The 16857-nt window shown below is 38.6% G+C and overlaps 1 protein-coding gene across 10 annotated transcripts in view; it reads left to right on the plus strand.

Moving 5' to 3' along the window:
* LOC109406423 (calcium-binding protein E63-1) overlaps window positions 1–16857 on the plus strand; it is a 389205-nt gene that overhangs the window by 46324 nt on the left and 326024 nt on the right. For 3 of the 10 annotated variants that reach the window (XM_062853673.1, XM_062853672.1, XM_062853671.1), the window contains exon 4: window positions 1–16857. This exon is cut by the window's right edge and continues 16946 nt beyond it. The exons of the other annotated variants lie outside the window; for them this stretch is intronic. The gene's annotated coding sequence lies outside the window, so the exon portion shown is untranslated. 10 annotated transcript variants of the gene reach the window in all.

Genomic DNA, 16857 nt, shown 5'->3' on the forward strand with positions numbered 1-16857 from the left:
GTCCTAGACAGCAAATACCCGTGCCGCTAGAGGTCCAATACGCTCAAAGTATAATCAAACTAAATTGTAAGTAACCTACATGTACCTATGTCCTGAACAGTTATTTAAACGAAATATATTTACAGTCGAGTCGCGAGCTACGCTCGGACTACGGGAAAGTTTAACATACACTAAACCCCAATTTACGCTCAAAATGTGGGAAGCTCTAATTGGGTTTTTAAATTAAGAAAAATGTATTGATTTTATTATTTTATACAGAAGAGCACCTTTTTTTGAACCACTATGATTTTTTTCAGATTTTTTGAACTTTATTTTGATACTTAAAATCAATTACAAATATATTTTTTGAAATCACCTTTTGACAGCTCCGCGCAGCACAAAATGCGACGAGGGGTGATTCGACAAATTGCTCCCATACAAACTTCAAACTGATTTTCAAATAGGTGCCTGGGCATGAAAATTTGGATTTCGGCTCAGTTTTGCATGCAGATTCAGAATATGGAATTATCTCAACACCACTAAAGAAGCCAATTGGGGGAGCATTATTTGGGGGGGAGCGCTATTTGGGAATTAGTGCGTGAATCGAAGGGGCGTGTTTTTTCAGTTTCAGAATTTCTTTGTGAAGATCGAAATTATAATGTTTTTTACCCGTTTAAATTATAGTCTTATAGTTAGTTTAGTGATTCCCAACCTATGATAATGAGCCAAGCGAATTTCTTAAGAACAGAAGGTGCGAGGATGATATGAAAAGGTGTTTCGGATGCTGCACTTCAGGGAGCACTTATCACAATGTAGTTGTATAGCAAAGCTCAGTGGTTCCCAATCTGGGATAACGGGTCAGAAGAATTTCTCATGAACCGAAAGTGCTAGGAAGAAGTGCAAATGTTTTTCGGATTCATCATCTCAATGATCAGTATCTTTAATACAATAATGTTGAAAAAACCAGTGGTTCCCAATCTGTGGTCACGGGCCACGTGAAAATTTTGAGAACCGCAAGTGTGACGACAAAATGAAAAAGTTTTTCGGATTCTACGCCTTTGGAACTTTGTGGAACTTGAATAAAGGGTGATACGGTCAAAATTTGGTCACACAATTTGTTTCATAACTTGAGACTGCGTACACCAAAACAGCTGATTTTTGGACCAGTAATGGTACATTATATATAGCTTGTACCATAAAATTTTCATTAAAATCGGTCCAGTATTTGCGGAGATATTGTTGAACCCTGAGATCTGCAATTTTAAAATTTTGTGCAAAGAGGATTCACAAATAAGAACACATTTTTACTGTTTTGTTTATAGAGCCAGAGATACTTAACCGATTTCAATGAAAATTTTTCTGTATGTGAAGTATGCATATCAAAATGTTGTGTAAAAATTTCATTCAATTTGATCCAGCCGTTACAAAGTTATATTTGCTTAAGTGGCACCCGGTCAGTTTTTTTCATATTCAAACTGCTATAACTTTGAAAGTATTCATACAAAATGGCTCAAGATTTTACTAAGAACATATTTTTATAATAGTATTATACTGTAAAATTTTGATATTGCTCCAATGTATTGGTAGTTCTATAATCAAAATTGTGCTTTACTGACCTTAAATTTCCAAAAAATTACTATGGAGTGCCTTTGTACAAAATTTTAAAAAGGTAGGTCGATGGTTTTATCTATATATCAACCAATAATTAATCGGTTTTGATGAAAATTGTATGGTATAAGCTACATATAATGTACATGTGTACATATAATGGTCCAAAAATCAGCTGTTTTGGTGTACGCAGACTAAAGTTATGAAAAAAATTGTGTGACCAAATTTTGACCGTATCACCCTTTATAGCCCAGTGATTCCCAAAATGACGTCACGGACCACTAACACTTCTGAAGCACCGGAAGTGCCAGAAAGTAGTGCAAATGTTTTTCGGATTGTTTATCTCATTTTTTCAATTCACCCTCATAGTGCACTGATTACATTATTGCTGTCTTGCAAAATTCAGATGTTTCCAATCTTTGTTCAAGGTCCTCAAGAATTTCGCACGAACCAAAAGTGCTAGGAAGAAGTGAACATATTTTTTTTGGATTGATCATCTCAAGAAGAAGTATCTGCAATACAGATGTGTTTCAAGTATCAATGGTTTTCAATATGTGGTCACCGATCACGCGAATTTCTCAAGAACCGATAGAATGTCTCAGGTGGTTTCAGGGGTTCTAAGGTATTCCAAGAGGCCTCAGAGGCATTTCAGGGGTTCTCAAGGAGTTTCAAGCGAAGTTCCAGCGGGTCGGAGGAGCGTTTCAGGAGGTCGCAGGGCAATTTTAGGAAGTTCCTGGGGATCTTATGGGTGTTTCAGGGTTTTTTGAGAGATCTTATGAGCGCTTAAGGAGGACGAGGGGTTTCTTAGACCAAAATTTGGTCTTAGTGGTTTATGAACAGACCCATACTATTATTATTATTATTATTATTATTATTATTTTATTTTATCTGTATTAACGAGATTTTTAACCCAAGGCTAGTTCATCTCGGGACCCACGCTTCACTTCCCTTCCGAAGGAAGAGAGTGGGATTCGCTCCACTGACCCATACTAGATTACTATACGTCAAATAGCCCGTTACCTCTACTTTGGAATTACTCAACTTTGTGATCCATGAGGACTCTTAGGAGTTTTTGCTTTTGAGAAATTAGCATGGCACGTGTCCCCAGGTTGGGAACCACTGTTGTCATAATCTAAACAAATATTTTCACTTTCTCATCGCACTTTCGATTCTTGAGAAATTTGCATGACCCGTGATCCAAGATTGGAAATCCCCTGAGGTTTACAACACCAGTATATTGAACCAGTACCACTTGAACCGCATAATCTTAAAAGCATTCACATATTCTCTTCTGACTTTCGGTTCTTATGAAATCAATATGGCCCGTGAGCTCAGCTTGAGAACCACTGAGATTTGCTACTCCACTTTATTGTAACAATTGCTTCTTGAAACGCAGAATCTGAAAGCCATTGTAAATTTCTCATAGCACTCTAGATTTTTGAAAAATTAGCATGGCCCGTGACCCCAGATTGGAAACCTTTGAGATTCACAACATCACTTTATTAAATACAATTAGTGCTTCTAGAGATATAGAATCCAAAAATCATTCAGACCTTCTTCTCGGAATTTCAGCTCTTCCGAAATTTGCATGGCCCGTGATTCCAGCTTGGGAATCACTGAGCTTTGCAACACCAATTGTTTGTGTTGATTGCTCCTTGAGACGCAGAATCTTGAAAAAATCGCACCTTCTCCTCGGACCTTCGGTGCTTGCGAAATCAGCATGGCCCGTGACCCCAGCTTGGGATTCACTGAATTGTGCAACGCCTCTATACTGTGATAAATACTTCATGAGACGCAGAATTTGAAAAACTTTTTCACTTTCTAATCACACTTTCGATGCTAGAGAAATAAGCATGGCCCGTGGCCTATGGTTGGAAACAACTGATCTATGCAATACTACTTTATTGTAATACATGTAATGTCTATGATTTTGAGCAACTGTAGATGTACTTTCAGGTTGCCTATTTTCCCATACATAATTTATGGCTCGTAGTAATATCATAAACTTCCCATGAAAGGTTGTGTTATTAATGGACGGTCCCTAACAACAATTTTTTCATGTCATTTGTTTTGGCAGGTTTCTAGTATAGACTAGTTTAGTCTACATATACACAGCCATTCATTGAAGGAATCCTGGAAATGTGGATAGGATCGACTACACCTACCAATTGTCTTATCATTATTAATGGTTGCAGTGCATCAGAGATGCATTACAAGCATTAAAGCGGCCAGGCCTACTGTGCAGCGTTATTTATGTTATTGAAATCAGAAAACGGGGACATCTCGTACAAACCGTTCCTTGAAGATTGAGAACAATATACCGCATCGTTGGGAGTGACTATGCTAAGAATGTTAATGTCACTCCATATCCTCTGGACTACTGGGATGGGACAACGGTATTTACCCCGTATGCCCTCGCTCTCAAGCCTACGCTTAAGCGTCTTTATCCGTTCTCATCTGTTTTTGGCATGTTTCATGTTTTGATTCCACCCGCGGATCCTCTAAGGATTAATCGAAGGATTTCTCCTGGAATTCCTCGCGGGATTCTTTGAGGGGTTCCTCCCGGTAATCCCAAGGTTTCTAGTCTAGACTCTAGAGATTCTTTCAGCGATTAATCCAGACTTGTTTCAGGGATGATTTAACGGATTTCCGTCAGGGATTTATCCCGGAATTTCTATCGTGACTTTCCCAGAGATTCCCTTAGAAACTTCTCCTGGGATTTCAAAATATCGTCAAGAATTTCCTCAAGGATTATATCAGAGATTCCTCCCGAGAAATCTTCATTGGTTTTTTCCAGGATTCGTTCATGGATGTCTAGGAATTTTTTTATTTCGGGGTTTTATCTGCGATTTCTCCATTGCCCGCATTTTTTCCTGCAATTTCTTCATGGATTTCTTCCATGATTCATTCAAGGATTTATCCCGAAATTCTTTAGCAATCCTCTCGGGATTTCTTCAAAAAATCCTACATGGATTCTTCTCGTGATCCCTTCTTATATTTCACATGGGTTTCCTTCGGGGATGTCTTCTGAGATTGTTTCAAGGATTCCTCCAGAATTCTTTTAGGAACTCTTTCTGAAATTCTTTTGTGAATTACTCCAGGATTTTTCATACATTGCTTCCGGGATTCCTTTATGGATTTCTGCCGGGATTCCACCTGGATTCTATCAGATGTTCCTTCCGAGAATAGTCCAAGGGTGCCTCTCGTTTTATCAGGAATTTCTCTCGGAATTCTTTGAAGGATCCCTTCCTTACGATTCCTTCCGATATTCATTCTTCGACTTCCCCCAGAATTTGTTTTTTTTCTGAGACTAAGAGATGAGTGTTTCAGCGGGTTACAGGGCGCTTTATAAGACATCAGACGATTTTCAGGGGAGTTTCTGTGGTGTTTTAGAGGCGCCAGAATCATTTCAGGAGGTGTCGGGGCTGATTAAGTCGTGTTCATGGGCATTTTAGTGGACTCCAAGGTATTTGAGGAATGTTTCAGAGGGTTTCCAGGGGCGCTAATTGGGAGTTTCTGGTGGTTTCAGGGGCATTTCAGGATGACTCGTGTGGTCTCATAAGGGTTCTGGTAGCGTTTCAAAGAATTTTTGTGGGGTCTGGGGGCTTCAGGTACGCTTCAGGGGGGTTGCAGAAGTGCTTCATGGTGTTTCAGCGTTTTTGAGTGTTTTGGAGTCCTTTCAAGGACTTTCAGGGGATATAGGCCTAAAGGGGTGCAGAATTCAGATGGATTCATAAGAGTTTTAGAGGGGGTTCAATGGATTTCAAAGGGTGCATGGTTTTCAGCGGCGTTTTAGGGATGTTCCTGAGAGTTCAGCAGCGTTTTAGGGGTTTCTTGGCGTTTCAGGAGCATTTGAGGGGAGTTAAAGGGGCTTCATAGGCGCCCCACAATTTTAGGGGGGCACTGAGAAGCTTCAGTTCATTCCAGGTGTTCCAATAGGAGCCCCTATAGGTTGTAGCCTGGACAGTCTTAAGAGCCTCCGGAGCAAAAGGGCCTATAAGGTACTAAACACAGTTATATCTTCCTAAACTGAATCGTCTTCCTTCTCCAAATTTCTGGAACGAAGTAATATCGTTAAGTGGGTGTCGTGCTTTATAATCGAAAGGAAAGGTTCTCTCATCGTAGAAAAGAAGAAACACTTCAACCATCCAACGAACGGAAATGAGAAGGATTTGAATAATTTATGGGCTGATAAATCCTCGGCTCGATTGATTTAGGAAGTGATAAAACGCGAATCACCACCCACCCCGTCCATCGCATCGTATGGAATTATGGGATTTTACGCCGCAACACCTCAAGCGTTCTAGAACAGAAAAGGTTATCCATCTCGTCGGCGGCCATTCTTGTTTACAGTCATGTCGCCCATCACCCAACCTGTTGTTGCTGATGGACCGACCGAGAAATTGCATTCGACATCACCATTCGAATTTTGGCACGGAGCTAAAGAAAATACCACCAGTTGACATGAATTGATGAAACGCTTTCGATTGGATGCATCTGGCTGGAAACGGTTGCGGTTGGGTTGGTTGGGCGGTATGACAAACACACATCACTTTTGGCAACGGCACGCGGATGCTTGACTCGGCCTAATGGAACGTACGAAACCTGGCAATAATAATTAGTAGTCGAGCAGAACTAAGCAGGAAGCTGCACACTACACTGCTGCTACACTGCTTGCTGGTCCAAGTGTAGCGCGTCGCGGTTGGCTGCCAGAGTCGTTTTTCGTCGTGACCTTTACTTTTTTGACAGGCACGTGACTGTGGTGAACATTTCCATCTTGTGAGCCGGAAAGCCAAATCCAGTTTGGAAATCGCACGTCCGCAGAAATAATTTATGGGATTGAAGGCCATAGTTTTCTCCTCTTCATATTTTTTGTGGTCGAAGTAGATTCTAGAAAGTATTGCTTTTGGGTGTAGGTCTTGTTGTGGAAGAATTTTATTCTTGAACTATTGCTAGAAGAAATTATACCCACTAAAATCATTTTTAACATGGATCCAGATTTGAAACTCAAGTACGGGAACGATAACAAAAGACAACTGTAATTGGCTAGACAAATATATTGACAGAAAACACCAAAATTGTATCTTTTTTTTTGAACTAAGGACTGTTCATTAAAGAAAGTGGACATCTGTTTACCAATAGTTTAGAGTTAAAACTAAACAAAAAATTGTGAATTCTTTCTCAGTGTGTAAAAACATTGTTCACTTTGGCAACACACTCAAAGAAAACGGAAAAAGTAAGAAATTTCGAGCGACACGTCGTATTAGCTTTGCGACTAGCAGATTAATTCTGCACAAATGGTGTTCCAAAAAGTTGTCGTTTCGAGAATTAGCTTACTAATACACTTCCGGGACCGCAATTTTTTAACGCTAAGCAGGGGACAGATGTGCCAGATGATGTAGGGTACATCAGAACTGAAAAAATTGGGAAAAAGTTTTTGGTGTGGCAAGCCAATTGTTCATGTGGCTTAAAGAGTTCTTCATATTTCACAACGGGAAAAACAACGGTAAAAATAACAGAAAAGAATGCATCAAAAAACGACTTCTACCCATCTACCGAAAACATACGGATCCTCTTTTGTTTTAGGCGGATCTGTCATCCGCTTATTGAGCTTCTTCTACACTAGGAATTCTCAAGACGGAAAAACTCGATTTTGTCGAAAAATGGCAAAATTCACAAAACTACTCTGAACAGCGTCCTGTGGAAAGATACTGGACAATAATTAAGCGGCATCTCAAGAAAGATGGAAGAGAAGCAAGTTCTGTTGATTGCTTCAAAAAAAAAAGGTCTGCGGCACAACGAAAAATTACAGAGAAAGTTGTGCAGAATCTAATGGGAGGTATAAAGAGGAAAGTCCGAGCGCTCTTCCGAAAAGCAAAGCAAATGTTCAAACTCACGTGAATTCGGTCACATTTATGTTGATTGTCATTTATAAAACATAAACCTTTGAATTTGTTCGAAAATACATATTTTCTATTGAAAAACAGGTGTCCACTTTCTTTAATAAACAGTCCTTAGGTTATTATTGAATCAAATCAATCATAAATGATTCATAATACATCTAATTAGAGATTAATCGAATAGAAGATTCACTTTCGTATGAACAATTCCGCTGAACATTTGAATTTGAACACCAACTTCAAATGTTAAACCATATCAGGAATTCAAATTTCAACTTCACGTATAATTTTTGCAGCAACGTTTGCGTCACCTAGTGAGTCAATTCAGAAGTTAATTGTTGAGCATGTGCAAAGGATGGATCTTTTGAACAACTTATCTGAACATAGTATTCTGAAATACCGAGTAATTCTAAAGATATTCACTTCAAAAGTACAGGGGATAGACAAAATGATCGGGACAGGCAAAATTTTCACTTTTCAAAAAATGTTCAAATAGCTGTAACTTTTTGTAAAGTGCATCGAAAAATCTGAAATTTTTACTGTAAGTTGATCAATTGGTTGTGTATCGATGGTCCAATTTTGGAAAAGATCGGGCTATTTTGTACGAAGCTATAAATATTCTAGCAAAAGGTATAATTATCCGATAGCCAACTTTGAGCTGTTAAATCTCCGGATGCAATAAACTGAATGCAATGAAATTTTGACCATTTATGACTTACATAATGGGCTTTGAAAAACGTTTGACTTAACTTGAAATTATTAACAAGAGACAAAGTTATAGCGATTTTATTTATTTTACGATTTTTCAGAAAATTGGTCTATTTTTAATATGCATCCCATTACTTTTTCAATTCATTACCGGTTATGTTGTTACTTTCCATCAAAACATATTTATATACAAGTCAATTAAAGGAAATTTAAATAAACTATGATTAGAATCTTGAATTTTGAAACGATGTTGAAGTTTTGGAAAATTTGGTGTTTTATTAGAAAAATAGTCAAATCGTTATAATTTTCTTCCGTGTGAACAATTTTAGGTTATGTCAAAAGTTTTTCAAAGCTTATCATACAAATCGTAAACGCTCAAAATTCCATTGCATTTGATTCATTGAATCCGGAGATAAAGACTGCCCCAAAAAGTATGGACGCACCTACTCTTCAGTTATCTGGGCCTGATCGATGGTTCTTGTTTCGGGCTTTATTTTGACAGTTTCTGCTTACTATAGGATCGAAAATTTAAACGTTCTTTGCCACGATGAGCATTGGAATTCGAAATGGTTATTTTTTTTATCATACCCCGCTTTGTGTGAGTTAGAAGGTTTTTTCTTGTGCTCGAACACCTTCATTATTTGTTATTACAAACGAGAGTTAGCAGGGTCTTTATTTTTTACCCAATTTTTGCCTATGCTTAAAAGTGTTACCCCCACCGTGGATGATGATTGCTGTTTGCAAAATTTTTTCACTTACTCCCACCATATTTTGTTCATTTCCTAAGTGACCTTTCAAACTCCGTACATCGTTTGTGCACATTTTTTCGATGATGTTCCGCTGAAGGTTCATGAGTTTTAAAACAAACTATTGAAATCGCAAAAACCGCTATACAAATGTTGAGAAAATAGGTTGACCAACAGGATGTAGCTTTCAAAAAGAATTAGTCATCAATAGTAGCCCAATCTTTTCCAAAATTGGACCATCGATACACAACTAATTGATCAACTTACAGTAAAAATTTTAGATTTTTCGATGCACTTTTAAAAAAGTTACAGCTCTTTGAACATTTTTTGAAAAGTGAAAATTTTGCCTGTCCCGATCATTTTGTCTATCCCCTGTATTTAGGACAGAACTTTCGAAGTGAATAGGACGATGGGCGGATATAGGTTACTTACCTTACCGTACTTACCGGTCAGACTAAGGCCAGAGTGTCGTCTGCTGTACGTAGGAGTCGTCTTCAGTCTAATCGGTCCATGGCTGTGTGTCTCCAGTTCCGCACTCTTCGAAGTGTCCGCAAATCGTGTTCCACTTGATCGACCTACCTAGCTCGCTGCACACGACGTCTTATTGTATCGGTAGGATGACTCTCGAGAACCATTTTTTTTGTTCCTCCCCTGTTGGGGAAATTAAGCCACTGCGTCCAATAGGCTGAACTATTGTGGCATGTCCCGTTTTGATATTCGCATCTAGCCAGCTAATTATCATGTGTCAAGTAATCAGCTACTGTCACGACGCGTCGTCTCGTAGTCAGGTGCAATGGAATTGATAAACTCCAAGACCTTCCCAGGTTTTGCAGACCAGATCTCACTGGGTTGCAAGCAAGCACTATTTAGAAATCTTTGCCTGCGCGTGTATAAAGCACCACAACTGCAAAGCAGATGTTCCGAGGTTTCACGTTCCGTATTACAGAAACGACAGATATCACTCTGAATTTGGCCAATATTTTTCAAGTGATACCTGCTCGGGCAGTGTCCAGTTACTAGACCAGTGTATGTACATAGAGCTCTCTTGTTGAGCTGTAAGAGCTTTTTGGTTTTATAAGCATTTGGTGTTATAAATCGTTTTGACTGATTGCAATTTTTGACGTCCATCCAATTGGATATCACCCTCTGCTCAGCCCAGCGTTTCAGGTCCATTTTAATTGTACAGTTTGATATACCACAGAATGGTTCTGGGCCAGCAAACTGTAAATTGGAACCACTTTTAGCAAGCTCGTCTGCCATTTCATTTCCTTCAATGCCACAGTGACCTGGAACCCAGTATAAGTTTCCCAAGTAACAATCAGCATGCCTTGAAGGTTTATTCATGTTTCAACCTGGTTTTATACGAGCATGTCAAAAAGCTAGTTGTTCTGAATTAGTTTTATGTGGTAGTTTTTTACTTTGAACCTTCGGCGTTCCAAAAAACTATCATATAACTTCTGCTATAAACATCTTCAATTAAAGACTTGCAAGTAGACATGAATTGGTTTTATCACTTATTATATACCATTTCAATAAAACTTGCATTTGCGGTTGTTGTCGGAGAGATTTTTTTGTAAACAAACCCACAAAACTGTGAGGCAATGCATAAAACCAACAAAAGATTTCGTGGCCGTAACATAAACCAAAAAAATGCTGCGATAAAACCGCTAGTTCTATCATGAGCTCAGTTATGACTACCTCAGGAGGGTTAGCCCTATTGGAGGAATCATCAGCAATACAGAGTTTTGTCAGAAAAATATGTCGCCTAGCCGGGATAATTCATGTAAATACAGAAAAACTATTTCTCAGTTTTATGATTTCACGTACAGCTTAAGATAAAATTAAACCATACAACACGTTTCCGTCATTTTATTTTGTCGGAAAAATTACATAATGTCTTTTAAACTCCGCTGTGTTGAAAAAACCTTTTTTGCACCCAATTCCACCGAGTAAATTAAATGCGTTTAACTTCCAAATTATGCATAGTTTGTGTGGCGCACTTAGTTTTTGTCATTATCACAGTCACATTCACCACAAATTTTCCGTGGCATGTCTCCTGACACGTATTAAATAGGAAAACAAATCTGAATTCCATATCTGCATCTTTCCAATTGATGGCTGGACTAAGCATAATTTATTCTGACGATCGAACATTGAGAGTGAAAAATAATCAAAACAATTATTTGACAAGTCAGAAGATGGTTTTATTTAGAAGAATGATAAAACTATGATACAACCCGAAATCCTAAGCCGGTTTGCATACGAAGTCCTGTAGACCCTAATAAGACTGGGCCAACTAGCCAGAACGTGGGCTTATTGAGGCATACAAGAACTCGAGAGCATTTTCAAGTCGGCATCTTTGGTTTTATGTTTAGGATTTTTGAATCGCTAAAAAATTTTGATAAAATTAGAATTGTTACTTGGGTTTACTGAATTCCCTTGGCACAGCCTGCGCAGTGAAAGAATGCATTCCCAGACAAGCTTTGAAGTACATTTGTAAGCGCACAATGCTTTTAGTGCAGCTTGACTATCTGAGAAAATACAAATATTTGCATATCTGTATTTTCTCTCAAGGCAGATATTTGCGCATTTTAAAATAGCAAGAATCTCTGCTTGAAACACCGTAGGATAGTGTCCCATCGCCACTGAAATTTGTATTCCAGGGCCGTACCATTTTAGTCGGGTTGCTATCCGACATTCTGATGTCGTGACCCGCCCACCGTAGTCTCCCGATTTCCGTGGTGTGGACGATGGTTGGTTCTCTTAGCAGCTGATGCAGCTAATGGATCATTCGCCTTCTCCAAGTCCCGTCTCCCATCTGCACTCCACCGTAGATGGTACGCAACACCTTCCGTCCGAAAACTCCATGGGCGCGCTGGTCCTCTGCACGTAGAGTCAATGCTTTGGAAATTTCTTGAAGGCCCTCGTTCCCTCCTAACGCCCTTGGGAACCTGCTGAAACACCAGAATCCCCCCTGGAAGACACTCCAATCCCTCTGAAACCCCGCGTGGCATCACCTCACATTTCGTGCTCTGTAACCTTGCAGGTAAATAAACTCATAAAACAACCGTCCTGAGATACCATTCCAAGTACCATTTTTTAACAAAAAAAGGCTTGAAGAAGTTCTTAGATCCATCATAAAACCTGAATAAAACGTATGAGGTTTTATGATGGTTCTCAAAACCTCCACAAGACAGTTTGGTCATCAAAATCTTACTTGGGATTTTACCACCCTGAGGTTCAATTTTGCACCATTTGGAACCTGAGGCCCTCTCTCTGAAACCCATTAAACTTCCCTTCTGTCCCCTCTCCACTCTTGTAAACCTTGCTAAAACTTTATATTGTGCAAAATAATTGCATTTTGTATAGGGAGTATTTTTTAATGGAAAATATTTTTTCATGAACTTATCCAAGAATACAATGAAATAAACAGCCAAAGTAGCTTAATGGATTCATGAATTACGTCGCTCGGGAATGGAAGACTTATTGTAGGAATCCTCAGAGAGTTTATGAAAAAAATGCCATAAATATATTTAAAAGAATTCCTGCAAAAAATTCTGTCATATCCGATGTGGGAATTTCTGCAGCATTTCCGTATTGTTCCGTATTGTGAGTCGTTGGAAGAATTTCCGGATGAATATCTAGAGGATTTTTTTTTTATGGAAAGTCTAGAAAAAAATACAGAAAGTAACAGTAACGGCGAAACATTTAGCGAAAGGAATTTCAGGAGGGTTTCCTGACACAATTTATGTGTTAAATAATTTCTAAAAAAACTTGGAGTATTTTCTTGAAGAATCTTCTTAAGATAATTCTTAATTAAAGAAGGAATTCTCAAGATTTTCTATAGTAAACCCTGGAAGCATTTCAAATAAAACCTTGGGTTATTTTTAAAGGTTCTTATGGAGGAATAAAGGAGAATTCTATTTAAGGATTTTGCAAAGGAATTTGTGGAAGATATCCTCGGTGATTTTTGAAAAAAATCTCAGAAGATTTTCTGATGGAATCGCTGAAGGAATTTCAAGACGCATCAGTTGAAGATTTTTCAAAACAATACATGAACAACTTCTGAAGAAATCTCTTGACAATTTGCTAAAGGATTCTATGAAAGGTTTTCTGAAGGAATTCTGGAAGGCATTCCTGGGCCCAAGCAACACGTATGTTACAAAAAAGCCATGACAGGGCATGTTTTTGGTTTCACATGAGCTAAAGTTATGTAATTCTCATCGTATGCTGGAATAACTTGACAATGTCTCGTGTGCAACTAAAAACCTTCGCTGCCGCGTCCTTTTTTGAACTATATGCTGCTTGGGGAGGAATATCTGTAGGGAACGCTTATATTAATTTATGGAGAGATTTTTGAAGCAACGAAAATTCTTTATAAAGGATTCCTCGAGAAATAGAACTTGAGAAATTCCTGGAGGTATCCCTGAAGAACTATTTGAAAAAAATCCGTGAATCAATCTTTAAAGAAATCCCAGGAAGTTTTTCTTCAAGAATTCATGAATCCTTGGATTTTCCAATCCAGAAATATCTGATGGAAAACTTAGCATGATTTTTGAAGAAGTCCCTAAAAATGTTTATGAAATTATTTAGGGAAATTTCTCGAAGAATCCATGGAGAATTTTTTGAAAAAAAAAAGGCTTCTTGTTGGAAAGATTTCTAGAGGTTTATCAAAATATTCCTTTGAGTAAGTAATTTCAATAAGAATTCTTGTAAAAAAAAATTGGAAGAAACCGTAACTCCTCGTTGATTTTTGAATCAAATCTTGGAAAAAAAATCGATCACACCCCTAGTCGACCCCTAATAATCTAGTTCTAGATAGTGGACCCCGCTTATTCCTCGACTACATAGTAAGCTTTTTACCAGATAAATACATGATATCAATGACAAATCGATACCACCTTGCTAGGTGCTGTGATGACTGACGAATCATCAAGTGTTTGGGATACTGTCAGAATTAACGACTGACACGGTAAGGTCATAAAACCCGAGGGTGTAAAGAGCACAGCGATTGGTTCGTTTGATACGACCAAACCACAAACAAAGCAGCACTGAGACCACCACCCTATAGGATAATTACCAATCTTTGCTGTCCTTCTGGCAGTAACGAGCGTTCTCTCTGGGGTATTATTTACCATTAGAAAAAGCAGGGGTTTGGGAATGTTCGCCTATGATTTTTTTCAAAAATACTGTTTTAGGCTTGAGCTAAAGGTACACAATTTTCTTTTCAAGATTAACTTTCAAAGTTACTAAAAAGAATGTTGTACTAAAATGAGCTTGCAATCATCAAATGTCACCAAACCTTTTGCAATGGAAAACCATCGCGTGTGGTCAACATGATTAAAGTTAATAGAACATTTTATCGTGCTGATCAAAACCGAGCAATGGCATGAGTCACGCAACGGTTCTAGCTGTTTCTTCAATCGCACGAACACGACACTAGTATCAAAATTTTCTTTGAATAAATTAGACACCATTATCCTCATTCATTGAGATTATCACTTGGACGGGACAGTCACTTGTGTTACTTTATATTCGTAGCTAGTGACGCACTCCCACTCGAGTCATCAACTATTCAATCTAGCTCCTTGCTTCAATTACCTTCCCACTTTACAGAACGTGATACTCCTAGGGCCAAAAACATTCATCTTAAGTAACGCACGTCGTTGTCATCGTTTCTCAGGCGGTCTCACTGCGACCATCTCCGGATGCTGACTAATACTAGCGGATTAAGGTTTCATTATCGCCGTCGTCGTTTTCATAAAAATTTATCACCCCTTGAAATAAAATACCACATTTTAGCGCCGCCCACTCACACACACATGCCCGCGCTCCACTTACAAGAAGTGAGTGACTGACGGCGTAGTGTGGTTGACTGTTTCCGGCAGTCAACTTGAGCACCACCATTAACAGCCACCATGCGGGTTTTATGCTGGCTGAAAGCTTATGGTCGTTAATTTACATCAACACCACCCACATCCTAGCCAAAGCTCAGGGTTCCGAGATGTAGGTAGATGATGGCTTAGTTAAAATATGATAATATTTCCATTGATTTAACATGTCATTGTGTATCAAGCCTGTATCAATTTATCAAATTTTTCTAGCAATAGAAGAAGTTTCCATGTATTTTTTTCTTCAAAATATTTTGTGAGTTCTGGTTAGACTTGAATTATCTTTGGTGGCTTCAGTGTTAGTAATTAAATTATGATTTATCAAAACAGCTTTATAAAATTCATGAAATTACAATTATCCTCCCACACGAACACGTGAACTCAATCTAGAGCAAAGTTGAATCAAAAAAAAAAAAAAAAACGCCAAACATGGGAAACTTGCTGTCAGCACGAATTTTCCATCAAGTCACACGTCAAGGCCGACGTAATTAAAGGCGATAAAACTATAAAAACCCCCGACCTCTTCACACTCATATCTAACGTCACATTGCCACTTTTGCTCGCACCCCCATCAGCAGGACCAACAGCAAAGGGCCACAAAGTGCTATAAAACTGCTGACCCAACTCAAACAAAGCCTGGACGACTGGTGGGTAGACAGCGAAAAAAAAATGTAATTGGAACGAAAATTTCGTACCTCACCACCAGAACGATCGACGGTCGGTCGTCCGGTTCTGCTTAACAATCTCTGCTCACGCCACAGCTATTAACTACACCCATTTACTGCGCGATTCGCGGACATGGTGCTGTTGCTGTAGTGGGATGTGGAGTGAAATAAGTGCGCAGCACTACACCGCACCGTGTAGCAGCGAATTTCCCACCTCGCCATTTCACACCCTAGCATTCCAGGTGGGACTTCCGGTGCGAAGGTGGACCGTGTCGGCCTGACCAGACCATGCATAGGGTAGGTAATCAAAATTTGAACCAAATTGCGGCTTACCGAAGTAACGCAAATTTTGAGTGATTTTTTCTCCCACATGGAAATAATTTACTGCGGCAAAATCTTATGTACATGAAAGCCACGGGTATAAGCTTTCTGTTAAGTGGTAAAAAGTTTGTATTTGCACCGAATTTCATTGAACAATTCGATTATTCGTCAACAATGATTTTAATCATAATTTGAACCAATTTTAATCTTAATTTGAACTACTCGCGGCAGCAGCTCGAGCATCTCCCTCAACAGCCAATTTCGTGCTGAACAACAGAAAAACACATGGATTTGCTAATTCCCACAACTATTTTTCATTGGGCAGTGGAATTTCAACTAAGAATGTTCTAAATTCATCAGGAACTTGGAAACTAAATTTGGCATTTTTCATCCCCCAAAAGTAAACAAAAGAACCACTAGCGCAGTCTGCTGGCCAACACTGGAAGCTCACCCCCGTTCACTAGTTCAAATTTAGATTACAAATGGTTCAACTTAAGATAACATTCTCCAAGTAAGAATTAATTAAATTTGATAATTTTATGACGAATAATGCGGAATATTATTCGCTTGGTCGAGTCTACGATAAATAACCTTTCATTTGACGTGTTTACATATTGCGTGTGATACAATGCATGCATGAGCTGTACGAGTGCACCGAAAATGTGCTTTCTCTGGGGGGAAATGGGTGAAATCACAGTGATTTTTCAATTGCCTGTTTTCCATGACAAAAACGCTTTTTTCAATGCTTTTAAAGTCCATGTTATCAGGAAAGCTGTTTAACATCTTTTTCGGGACAATATTTGCCTAAAAAGTACGTCGTTTTAATGAATTTCATAATGGTTCAAATTAAGATTACAATTTGACTAGTTCAAAGTTTGATTTCTTACCCTACGCTTGACAAACAGACAAACAGACTTAACTCTTAGAGAAAATTCATCAAAAACCTTTGCCCGGTGTCTTTTCATTAAAAAAAATCCAATTAATTAAACCATTCGAAAATTGGATGTGGATTTTAGCGACAATTATCAAACTTGGTTTC

This window comes from Aedes albopictus, chromosome 2 (assembly GCF_035046485.1).
Source record: "Aedes albopictus strain Foshan chromosome 2, AalbF5, whole genome shotgun sequence".
NCBI classification, from domain to species: Eukaryota; Metazoa; Arthropoda; class Insecta; order Diptera; family Culicidae; genus Aedes; species Aedes albopictus.